Source organism: Schistocerca nitens, chromosome 2 (assembly GCF_023898315.1).
Source record: "Schistocerca nitens isolate TAMUIC-IGC-003100 chromosome 2, iqSchNite1.1, whole genome shotgun sequence".
NCBI classification, from domain to species: Eukaryota; Metazoa; Arthropoda; class Insecta; order Orthoptera; family Acrididae; genus Schistocerca; species Schistocerca nitens.
In genome coordinates this window covers 1132715703-1132727885 of record NC_064615.1, presented here as the reverse complement: position 1 = coordinate 1132727885, position 12183 = coordinate 1132715703, and positions in this window count along the sequence as shown.

Here is a 12183-nt window from a genome sequence, read left to right as displayed (position 1 = left end):
AGAAAGATAATGCAGGGAACCCAGGGTATTTCATGTGGACGCAAATTGTGTGTTAATTCGGCAATGTGAGGGGGCGAGGGATGCAGTAAAGGAGGAATAATGCATCGGAAAAGAGATACTCAGAACCCCAAAGAAAATCCTGTCGTTTCCGTAGAAACGAATCCCGATTTAGAAGGACAATGCAGGGAATCCAGAGTATTTCATATGGACGCAAATTGTGTGTTAATTCGTCAATGTCAGGGAGCGAGGGATGAAGTAAAGGAGGAATAATGCATCGGAAAAGAGATACTCGGAACCCCAAAGAAAATCCTATCGTTTCCGTAGAAACGAATCTCGATTTACAAGGACAATGCAGGGAATCCAGAGTATTTCATATGGACGCAAATTGTGTGTCAATTCGTCAATGTGAGGAAGCGAGGGATGCAGTATAGGAGGAATAATGCATCGGAAAAGAGATACGCGGAACCCCAAAGAAAATCCTATCGTTTCCGTAGAAACGTATCTCGATTTAGAAGGACAATGCAGGGAATCCAGAGTATTTCATATGGACGCAAATTGTGTGTTAATTTGTCAATGTGAGGGTGCGAGGGATGCAGTAAAGGAGGAATAATGCATCGGAAAAGAGATACTCGGAACCCCAAAGAAAATCCTATCGTTTCCGTAGAAACGTATCTTGATTTAGAAGGACAATGCATTGAATCCAGAGTATTTCATATGGACGCAAATTGTGTGTTTATTCGTCAATGTGAGGGAGCGAGGGATGCAGTAAAGGAGGAATAATGCATCGGAAAAGAGATACTCGGAACCCCAAAGAAAATCCTATCGTTGCCGTAGAAACGTATCTCGATTTAGATGGACAATGCAGGGAATCCAGAGTATTTCGTATGGACGCAAATTGTGTGTTAATTCGTCAATGTGAGGGAGCGAGAGATGCAGTAAAGGAAGAATAATGCATCGGAAAAGAGATACTCGACTCCCAATAGAAAATCCTATCGTTTCCGTAGAAACGTATCTCGATTTAGAAAGATAATGCAGGGAACCCAGAGTATTTCATATGGACGCAATTTGTGTGTTAATTCGGCAATGTGAGGGAGCGAGGGATGCAGTAAAGGAGGAATAATGCATCGGAAAAGAGATACTCGGAACCCCAAAGAAAATCCTATCGTTTCCGTAGAAGCGAATCCCGATTTAGAAGGACAATGCCGGGAATCCAGAGTATTTCATATGGACGCAAATTGTGTGTTAATTCGTCAATGTGAGGGAACGAGGGATGCAGTAAAGGAGGAACAATGCATCGGAAAAGAGATACTCGGAACCCCAAAGAAAATCCTATCGTTTCCGTAGAATTGTATCTCGATTTAGAAGGATAATGCAGGGAATCCAGAGAATTTCATATGGACGCAAATTGTGTGTTAATTCGTCAATGTGAGTTAGCGAGGGATGCAGTAAAGGAGGAATAATGCATCGGAAAAGAGATACTCGACTCCCAAAAAAAATCCTATCGTTTCCGTAGAAACGTATCTCGTGTTAGAAAGATAATGCAGGGAACCCAGAGTATTTCATATGGACGCAAATTGTGTGTTAATTCGTCAATGTGAGTTAGCGAGGGATGCAGTAAAGAAGGAATAATGCATCGGAAAAGAGAAACTCGGAACCCCAAACAAAATCCTATCGTTTCCGTAGAAACGTATCTCGATTTAGAAGGACAATGCAGGGAATCCAGAGTATTTCATATGGACGCAAATTGTGTGTTAGTTCGTCAATGTGAGGAAGCGAGGGATGCAGTATAGGAGGAATAATGCATCGGAAAAGAGATACGCGGAACCCCAAAGAAAATCCTATCGTTTCCGTAGAAACGTATCTCGATTTAGAAGGACAATGCAGGGAATCCAGAGTTTCTCATATGGACGCAAATTGTGTGTTAATTCGTCAATGTGAGGGAGCGAGGGATGCAGTAAAGGAGGAATAATGCATCGGAAAAGAGATACTCGGAACCCCAAAGAAAATCCTATCGTTTCCGTAGAAACGTATCTTGATTTAGGAGGACAATGCAGGAAATCCAGAGTATTTCATATGGACGCAAATTGTGTGTTTATTCGTCAATGTGAGGGAGCGAGGGATGCAGTAAAGGAGGAATAATGCATCGGAAAAGAGATACTCGGAACCCCAAAGAAAATCCTATCGTTGCCGTAGAAACGTATCTCGATTTAGAAGGACAATGCAGGGAATCCAGAGTATTTCGTATGGACGCAAATTGTGTGTTAATTCGTCAATGTGAGGGAGCGAGGGATGCAGTAAAGGAGGAATAATGCATCGGAAAAGAGATACTCGACTCCCAAAAGAAAATCCTATCGTTTCCGTAGAATCGTATCTCGATTTAGAAAGATAATGCAGGGAACCCAGAGTATTTCATGTGGACGCAATTTGTGTGTTAATTCGGCAATGTGAGGGAGCGAGGGATGCAGTAAAGGAGGAATAATGCATCGGAAAAGAGATACTCGGAACCCCAAAGAAAATCCTATCGTTTCCGTAGAAACGAATCCCGATTTAGAATGACAATGCCGGGAATCCAGAGTATTTCATATGGACGCAAATTGTGTGTTAATTCGTCAATGTGAGGGAACGAGGGATGCAGTAAAGGAGGAACAATGCATCGGAAAAGAGATACTCGGAACCCCAAAGAAAATCCTACCATTTCCGTAGAAACGTATCTCGATTTAGAAGGATAATGCAGGGAAACCAGAGTATTTCATATGGACGCAAATAGTGTGTTATTTCGTCAATGTGAGGGAGCGAGGGATGCAGTAAAGGAGGAATTATGCATCGGAAAAGAGATACTCGGAACACCAAAGAAAATCCTATCGTTTCCGTTGAAACGAATCCCGATTTAGAAGGACAATGCAGGGAACCCAGAGTATTTCATATGGACGCAAATTGTGTGTTAATTCGTCAATGTGAGGGAGCGAGGGATGCAGTAAAGGAGGAATAATGCATCGGAAAAGAGATACTCGGAGCCCCAAAGAAAATCCTATCGTTTCCATAGAAACGTATCTCGATTTAGAAGGACAATGCAGGGAATCCAGAGTATTTCATATGGACGGAAATTGTGTGTTAATTCGTCAATGTGAGGGAGCGAGGGACGCAGTAAAGGAGGAATAATGCATCGGAAAAGAGATACTCGGAACCCCAAAGAAAATCCTATCGTTTCCGTAGAAACGTATCTCGATTTACAAGGACAATGCAGGGAATCCAGAGTATTTCATATGGACGCAAATTGTGTGTTAATTCGTCAATGTGAGGGAGAGAGGGATGCAGTGAAGAAGGAATAATCCATCGGAAAAGAGATACTCGGAACCCCAAAGAAAATCATATCGTTTCCGTAGAAACGTATCTCGATTTAGAAGGACAATGCAGGGAATCCAGAGTATTCCATATGGACGCAAAATGTGTGTTAATTCGGCAATCTGAGGGAGCGAGGGATGCAGTAAAGGAGGAATAATGCATCGGAAAAGAGATACTCGGAACCCCAAAGAAAATCCTATCGTTTCCGTAGAAACGTATCTCGATTTACAAGGACAATGCAAGGAATCCAGTGTATTTCATATGGACGCAAATTGTGTGTTAATTCGTCAATGTGAGGGAGCGAGGGATGCAGTAAAGGAGGAATAATGCATCGGAAAAGAGATACTCGGAACCCCAAAGAAAATCCTATCGTTTCGGTAGATACGTATCTCGATTTAGAAGGACAATGCAGGGAATCCAGAGAATTTCATATGGACGCAAATTGTGTGTTAATTCGTCAATGTGGGTTAGCGAGGGATGCAGTAAAATAGGGATAATGCATCGGAAAAGAGATACTCGACTCCCAAAAAAAAATCCTATCGTTTCCGTAGAAACGTATCTCGTTTTAGAAAGATAATGCAGGGAACCCAGAGTATTTCATATTTACGCAAATTGTGTGTTAATTCAGCAATGTGAGGGAGCGAGGGATGCAGTAAAGGAGGAATAATGCATCGGAAAAGAGATACTCGGAACCCCAAAGAAAATCCTATCGTTTCCGTAGAAACGTATCTCGATTTAGAAGGACAATGCAGGGAATGCAGAGTATTTCATATGGACGCAAATTGTGTGTTAATTCGTCAATGTGAGGGAGCGAGGGATGCAGTAAAGGAGGAATAATGCATCGGAAAAGAGATACACGGAACCCCAAAGAAAATCCTATCGTTTCCGTAGAAACGTATCTTGATTTAGAAGGACAATGCAGGGAATCCAGAGTATTTCATATGGACGCAAATTGTGTGTTAATTCGTCAATGTGAGGGAGCGAGGGATGCAGTAAAGGAGGAATAATGCATCGGAAAAGAGATACGCGGAACCCCAAAGAAAATCCTATCGTTTCCGTAGAAACGTATCTCGATTTAGAAGGAAAATGCAGGGAATCCAGAGTATTTCATATGGACGCAAGTTGTGTGTTAATTCGTCAATGTGAGGGAGCGAGGGATGCAGTAAAGGAGGAATAATGCATCGGAAAAGAGATACTCGGAACCCCAAAGAAAATCCTATCGTTTCCGTAGAAACGTATCTTGATTTAGAAGGACAATGCAGGGAATCCAGAGTATTTCATATGGACGCAAATTGTGTGTTAATTCGTCAATGTGAGGGAGCGAGGGATGCAGTAAAGGAGGAATAATGCATCGGAAAAGACATACTCGGAAACCCAAAGAAAATCCTATCGTTTCCGTAGAAACGTATCTCGATTAAGAAGGACAATGCAGGGAATCCAGAGTACATCATATGGACGCAAATTGTGTGTTAATTCGTCAATGTGAGGGAGCGAGGGATGCAGTAAAGGAGGAATAATGCATCGGAAAAGAGATACTCGGAACCCCAAAGAAAATCCTGTCGTTTCCGTAGAAACGTATCTCGATTTAGAAGAACAATGCAGGGAATCCAGAGTACATCATATGGACGCAAATTGAGTGTTAATTCGTCAATGTGAAGGAGCGAGGGATGCAGTAAAGGAGGAATAATGCATTGGAAAAGAGATACTCGGAACCCCAAAGAAAATCCTATCGTTTCCGTAGAAACGTATCTCGATTTACAAGGACAATGCAGGGAATCCAGAGTATTTTATATGGACGCAAATTGAGTGTTAATTCGTCAATGTCAGGGAGCGAGGGATGCTGTAAAGGAGGAATAATGCATCGGAAAAGAGATACTCGGAATCCCAAAGAAAATCCTATCGTTTCCGTAGAAACGTATCTCGATTTAGAAGGACAATGCAGGGAATCCAGAGTATTTCATATGGACGCAAATTGTGTGTCAATTCGTCTATGTGAGGAAGCGAGGGATGCAGTAAAGGAGGAATAATGCATCGGAAAAGAGATACGCGGAAACCCAAAGAAAATCCTATCGTTTCCGTAGAAACGTATCTCGATTTAGAAGGACAATGCAGGGAATCCAGAGTATTTCATATGGACGCAAGTTGTGTGTTAATTCGTCAATGTGAGGGAGCGAGGGATGCAGTAAAGGAGGAATAATGCATCGGAAAAGAGTTACTCGGAATCCCAAAGAAAATCCTATCGTTTCCGTAGAAACGTATCTTGATTTAGAAGGACAATGCAGGGAATCCAGAGTATTTCATATGGACGCAAATTGTGTGTTAATTCGTCAATGTGAGGGAGCGAGGGATGCAGTAAAGGAGGAATAATGCAACGGAAAAGACATACTCGGAAACCCAAAGAAAATCCTATCGTTTGCGTAGAAACGTATCTCGATTTACAAGGACAATGCAGGGAATCCAGAGTACATCATATGGACGCAAATTGTGTGTTAATTCGTCAATGTGAAGGAGCGAGGGATGCAGTAAAGGAGGAATAATGCATCGGAAAAGAGATACTCGGAACCCCAAAGAAAATCCTGTCGTTTCCGTAGAAACGTATCTCGATTTACAAGGACAATGCAGGGAATCCAGAGTATTTCATATGGACGCAAATTGAGTGTTAATTCGTCAATGTGAGGGAGCGAGGGATGCAGTTAAGGAGGAATAATGCATCGGAAAAGAGATACTCGGAACCCCAAAGAAAATCCTATTGTTTCCGCAGAAACGTATCTCGATTTAGAAGGACAATGCAGGGAATCCAGAGTATTTCATATGGACGCAAATTGTGTGTCAATTCGTCAATGTGAGGAAGCGAGGGATGCAGTAAAGGAGGAATAATGCATCGGAAAAGATTACGCGGAACCCCAAAGAAAATCCTATCGTTTCCGTAGAAACGTATCTCGATTTAGAAGGACAATGCAGGGAATCTAGAGTATTTCATATGGACGCAAATTGTGTGTTAATTCGTCAATGTGAGGGAGCGAGGGATGCAGTAAAGGAGGAATAATGCATCGGAAAAGAGATACTCGGAACCCCAAAGAAAATCCTATCGTTTCCGTAGAAACGTATCTTGATTTAGAAGGACAATGCAGGGAATCCAGAGTATTTCATATGGACGCAAATTGTGTGTTTATTCGTCAATGTGAGGGAGCGAGGGATGCAGTAAAGGAGGAATAATGCATCGGAAAAGAGATACTCGGAACCCCAAAGAAAATCCTATCGTTTCCTTAGAAACGTATCTCGATTCAGAAGGACAATGCAAGGAATCCAGAGTATTTCATATGGACGCAAATTGTGTGTTAATTCGTCAATGTGAGGGAGCGAGGGATGCAGTAAAGGAGGAATAATGCATCGGAAAAGAGATACTCGACTCCCAAAAGAAAATCCTATCGTTTCCGTAGAAACGTATCTCGATTTAGAAAGATAATGCAGGGAACCCAGAGTATTTCATGTGGACGCAATTTGTGTGTTAATTCGGCAATGTGAGGGAGCGAGGGATGCAGTAAAGGAGGAATAATACATCGGAAAAGGGATACTCTGAACCCCAAAGAAAATCCTGTCGTTTCCGTAGAAACGAATCCCGATTTAGAAGGACAATGCAGGGAATCCAGAGTATTTCATATGGACGCAAATTGTGTGTTAATTCGTCAATGTGAGGGAGCGAGGGATGCAGTAAAGGAGGAATAATGCATCGGAAAAGAGATACTCGGAACCCCAAAGAAAATCCTATCGTTTCCGTAGAAACGTATCTTGATTTAGAAGGACAATGCAGGGAATCCAGAGTATTTCATATGGACGCAAATTGTGTGTTTATTCGTCAATGTGAGGGAGCGAGGGATGCAGTAAAGGAGGAATAATGCATCGGAAAAGAGATACTCGGAACCCCAAAGAAAATCCTATCGTTTCCGTAGAAACGTATCTCGATTTAGAAGGACAATGCAGGGAATCCAGAGTATTTCATATGGACGCAAATTGTGTGTTAATTCGTCAATGTGAGGGAGCGAGGGATGCAGTAAAGGAGGAATAATGCATCGGAAAAGAGATACTCGACTCCCAAAAGAAAATCCTATCGTTTCCGTAGAAACGTATCTCGATTTAGAAAGATAATGCAGGGAACCCAGAGTATTTCATGTGGACGCAATTTGTGTGTTAATTCGGCAATGTGAGGGTGCGAGGGATGCAGTAAAGGAAGAATAATGCATCGGAAAAGGGATACTCTGAACCCGAAAGAAAATCCTGTCGTTTCCGTAGAAACGAATCCCGATTTAGAAGGACAATGCAGGGAATCCAGAGTATTTCATATGGACGCAAATTGTGTGTTAATTCGTCAATGTGAGGGAGCGAGGGATGCAGTAAAGGAGGAATAATGCATCGGAAAAGAGATACTCGGAACCCCAAAGAAAACCCTATCGTTTCCGTAGAAACGTACCTCGATTTAGAAGGACAATGCAGGGAATCCAGAGTATTTCATATGGACGCAAATTGTGTGTTTATTCGTCAATGTGAGGGAGTGAGGGATGCAGTAAAAGAGGAATAATGCATCGGAAAAGAGATACTCGGAACCCCAAAGAAAATCCAATCGTTTCCGTAGAGTCGTATCTCAATTTAGAAGGACAATGCAGGGAATCCAGAGTATTTCATATGGACGCAAATTGTGTGTTAATTCGTCAATGTGAGGGAGCGAGGGATGCAGTAAAGGAGAAATAATGCATCGGAAAAGAGATACTCGACTCCCAAAAGAAAATCGTATCGTTTCCGTAGAAACGTATCTCGATTTAGAAAGATAATGCAGGGAACCCAGAGTATTTCATGTGGACGCAATTTGTGTGTTAATTCGGCAATGTGAGGGAGCGAGGGATGCAGTAAAGGAGGAATAATGCATCGGAAAAGAGATACTCGGATCCCCAAAGAAAGTCCTGTTGTTTCCGTAGAAACGAATCCCGCTTTAGAAGGACAATGCAGGGAATCCAGAGTATTTCATATGGACGCAAATTGTGTGTTAATTCTTCAATGTGAGGGAGCGAGGGATGCAGTAAAGGAGGAATAATGCATCGGAAAAGAGGTACTCGACTCCCAAAAGAAAATCCTATCGTTTCCGTAGAAACGTATCTCGTTTTAGAAAGATAATGCAGGGAACCCAGAGTATTTCATATGGACGCAAATTGTGTGTTAATTCGGCAATGTGAGGGAGCGAGGGATGCAGTAATGGAGGAATAATGCATCGGAAAAGAGATACTCGGATCCCCAAAGAAAATCCTATCGTTTCCGTAGAAACGTATCTCGATTTAGAAGGACAATGCAGGGAATCCAGAGTATTTCATACGGACGCAAATTGTGTGTTAATTCGTCAGTGTGAGGGAGCGAGGGATGAAGTAAAGGAGGAATAATGCATCGGAAAAGAGATACTCGGGGCCCCAAAGAAAATCCTATTGTTTCCGTAGAAACGTATCTTGATTTAGAAGGACAATGCAGGGAATCCAGAGTATTTCATATGGACGCAAATTGTGTGTTAATTCGTCAATGTGAGGGAGCGAGGGGTGCAGTAAAGGAGGAATAATGCATCGGAAAAGAGATACTCGGAACCCCTAAGAAAATCCTATCGTTTCCGTTGAAACGTATCTCGATTTAGAAGGACAATGCAGGGAATCCAGGGTATTTCATATGTACGCAAATTGTGTGTTAATTCGTCAATGTGAGGGAGCGATTGATGCAGTAAAGGAGGAATAATGCATCGGAAAAGAGATACTCGGAACCCCAAAGAAAATCCTATCGTTTCCGTAGAAACGTATCTCGATTTAGAAGGACAATACAGGGAATCCTGAGTATTTCATATGCACGCAAATTGTGTGTTAATTCGTCAATGTGAGGGAGCGAGGGATGCAGTAAAGGAGGAATAATGCATCGGAAAAGAGATACTCGGAACCCCAAAGAGAATCCTGTCGTTTCCGTAGAAACGTATCTCGATTTAGAAGGACAATGCAGGGAATCCAGAGTACATCATATGGACGCAAATTGTGTGTTAATACGTCAATGTGAGGGAGCGAGGGATGCAGTAAAGGAGGAATAATGCATCGGAAAAGAGATACTCGGAACCCAAAGAAAATCCTATCGTTTCCGTAGAAACGTATCTCGATTTACAAGGACGATGCTGGGAATCCAGAGTATTTCATATGGACGCAAATTGAGTGTTAACTCGTCAATGTCAGGGAGCGAGGGATGCAGTAAAAGAGGAATAATGCATCGGAAAAGAGATATTAGGAACCCCAAAGAAAATCCTATCGTTTCCGTAGAAACGTATCTCGATTTAGAAGGACAATGCAGTGAATCCAGAGTATTTCATGTGGACGCAAATTGTGTGTCAATTCGTCAATGTGAGGAAGCGAGGGATGCAGTAAAGGAGGAATAATGCATCGGAAAAGAGATACGCGGAACACCAAAGAAAATCCTATCGTTTCCGTAGAAACGTATCTCGATTTTGAAGGACAATGCAGGGAATCCAGAGTATTTCATATGGACGCAAATTGTGTGTTAATTCGTCAATGTGAGGGAGCGAGGGATGCAGTAAAGGAGGAATAATGCTTCGGAAAAGAGATACCCGGAACCCCAAAGAAAATCCTATCGTTTCCGTAGAAACGTATCTTGATTTAGAAGGACAATGCAGGGAATCCAGAGTATTTCATATGGACGCAAATTGTGGGTTTATTCGTCATTGTGAGGGAGCGAGGCATGCAGTAAAGGTGGAATAATGCATCGGAAAAGAGATACTCGGAACCCCAAAGAAAATCCTATCGTTTCCGTAGAAACGTATCTCGATTTAGAAGGACAATGCAGGGAATCCAGAGTATTTCGTATGGACGCAAATTGTGTGTTAATTCGTCAATGTGAGGGAGCGAGGGATGCAGTAAAGGAGGAATAATGCATCGGAAAAGAGATACTCGACTCCCAAAAGAAAATCCTATCGTTTCCGTAGAAACGTATCTCGATTTAGAAAGATAATGCAGGGAACCCAGTGTATTTCATGTGGACGCAATTTGTGTGTTAATTCGGCAATGTGAGGGAGCGAGGGATGCAGTAAAGGAGGAATAATGCATCGGAAAAGAGATACTCGGAACCCCAAAGAAAATCCTGTCGTTTCCGTAGAAACGAATCCCGATTTAGAAGGACAATGCAGGGAATCCAGAGTATTTCATATGGACGCAAATTGTGTGTTAATTCGTCAATGTGAGGGAGCGAGGGATGCAGTAAAGGAGGAATAATGCATCGGAAAAGAGATACTCGGAACCCCAAAGAAAATCCTATCGTTTCCGTAGAAACGTACCTCGATTTAGAAGGACAATGCAGGGATTCCAGAGTATTTCATATGGACGAAAATTGTGTGTCAATTCGTCAATGTGAGGAAGCGAGGGATGCAGTGAAGGAGGAATAATGAATCGGAAAAGAGATACGTGGAACCCCAAAGAAAATCCTATCGTTTCCGTAGAAACGTATCTCGATTTAGATGGACAATGCAGGGAATCCAGAGTATTTCATATGGACGCACATTGTGTGTTAATTCGTCAATGTGAGGGAGCGAGGGATGCAGTAAAGGAGCAATAATGCATCGGAAAAGAGATACTCGGAACCCCAAAGAAAAGCCTATCGTTTCCGTAGAAACGTATCTTGATTTAGAAGGACAATGCAGGGAATCCAGAGTATTTCATATGGACGCAAATTGTGTGTTTATTCGTCAATGTGAGGGAGCGAGGAATGCAGTAAAGAAGGAATAATGCATCGGAAAAGAGATACTCGGAACCCCAAAGAAAATCCTATCGTTTCCGTAGAAACGTATCTCGATTTAGAAGGACAATGCAGGGAATCCAGAGTATTTCATATGGACGCAAATTGTGTGTTAATTCGTCAATGTGAGGGAGCGAGGGATGCAGTAAAGGAGCAATAATGCATCGGAAAAGAGATACTCGACTCCCAAAAGAAAATCGTATCGTTTCCGTAGAAACGTATCTCGATTTAGAAAGATAATGCAGGGAAACCAGAGTATTTCATGTGGACGCAATTTGTGTGTTAATTCGGCAATGTGAGGGAGCGAGCGATGCAGTAAAGGAGGAATAATGCAACGGAAAAGAGATACTCGGAACCCCAAAGAAAATCCTATCGTTTCCGTAGAAACGTATCTTGATTTAGAAGGACAATGCAGGGAATCCAGAGTATTTCATATGGACGCAAATTGTGTGTTTATTCGTCATTGTGAGGGAGCGATGGATGCAGTAAAGGTGGAATAATGCATCGGAAAAGAGATACTCGGAACCCCAAAGAAAATACTATCGTTTCCGTAGAAACGTATCTCGATTTAGAAGGACAATGCAGGGAATCCAGAGTATTTCGTATGGACGCAAATTGTGTGTTAATTCGTCAATGTGAGGGAGCGAGGCATGAAGTAAAGGAGGAATAATGCATCGGAAAAGTGATACTCGACTCCCAAAAGAAAATCCTATCGTTTCCATAGAAACGTATCTCGATTTAGAAAGATATGCAGGGAACCCAGTGTATTTCATGTGGACGCAATTTGTGTGTTAATTCGGCAATGTGAGGGAGCGAGGGATGCAGTAAAGGAGGAATAATGCATCGGAAAAGAGATACACGGAACCCCAAAGAGAATCCTGACGTTCCCGTAGAAACGAATCCCGATTTAGAAGGACAATGCAGGGAATCCAGGGTATTTCATATGGACGCAAATTGTGTGTTAATTCGTCAATGTGAGGGAGCGAGGGATGCAGTAAAGGAGAAATAATGCATCGGAAAAGAGAT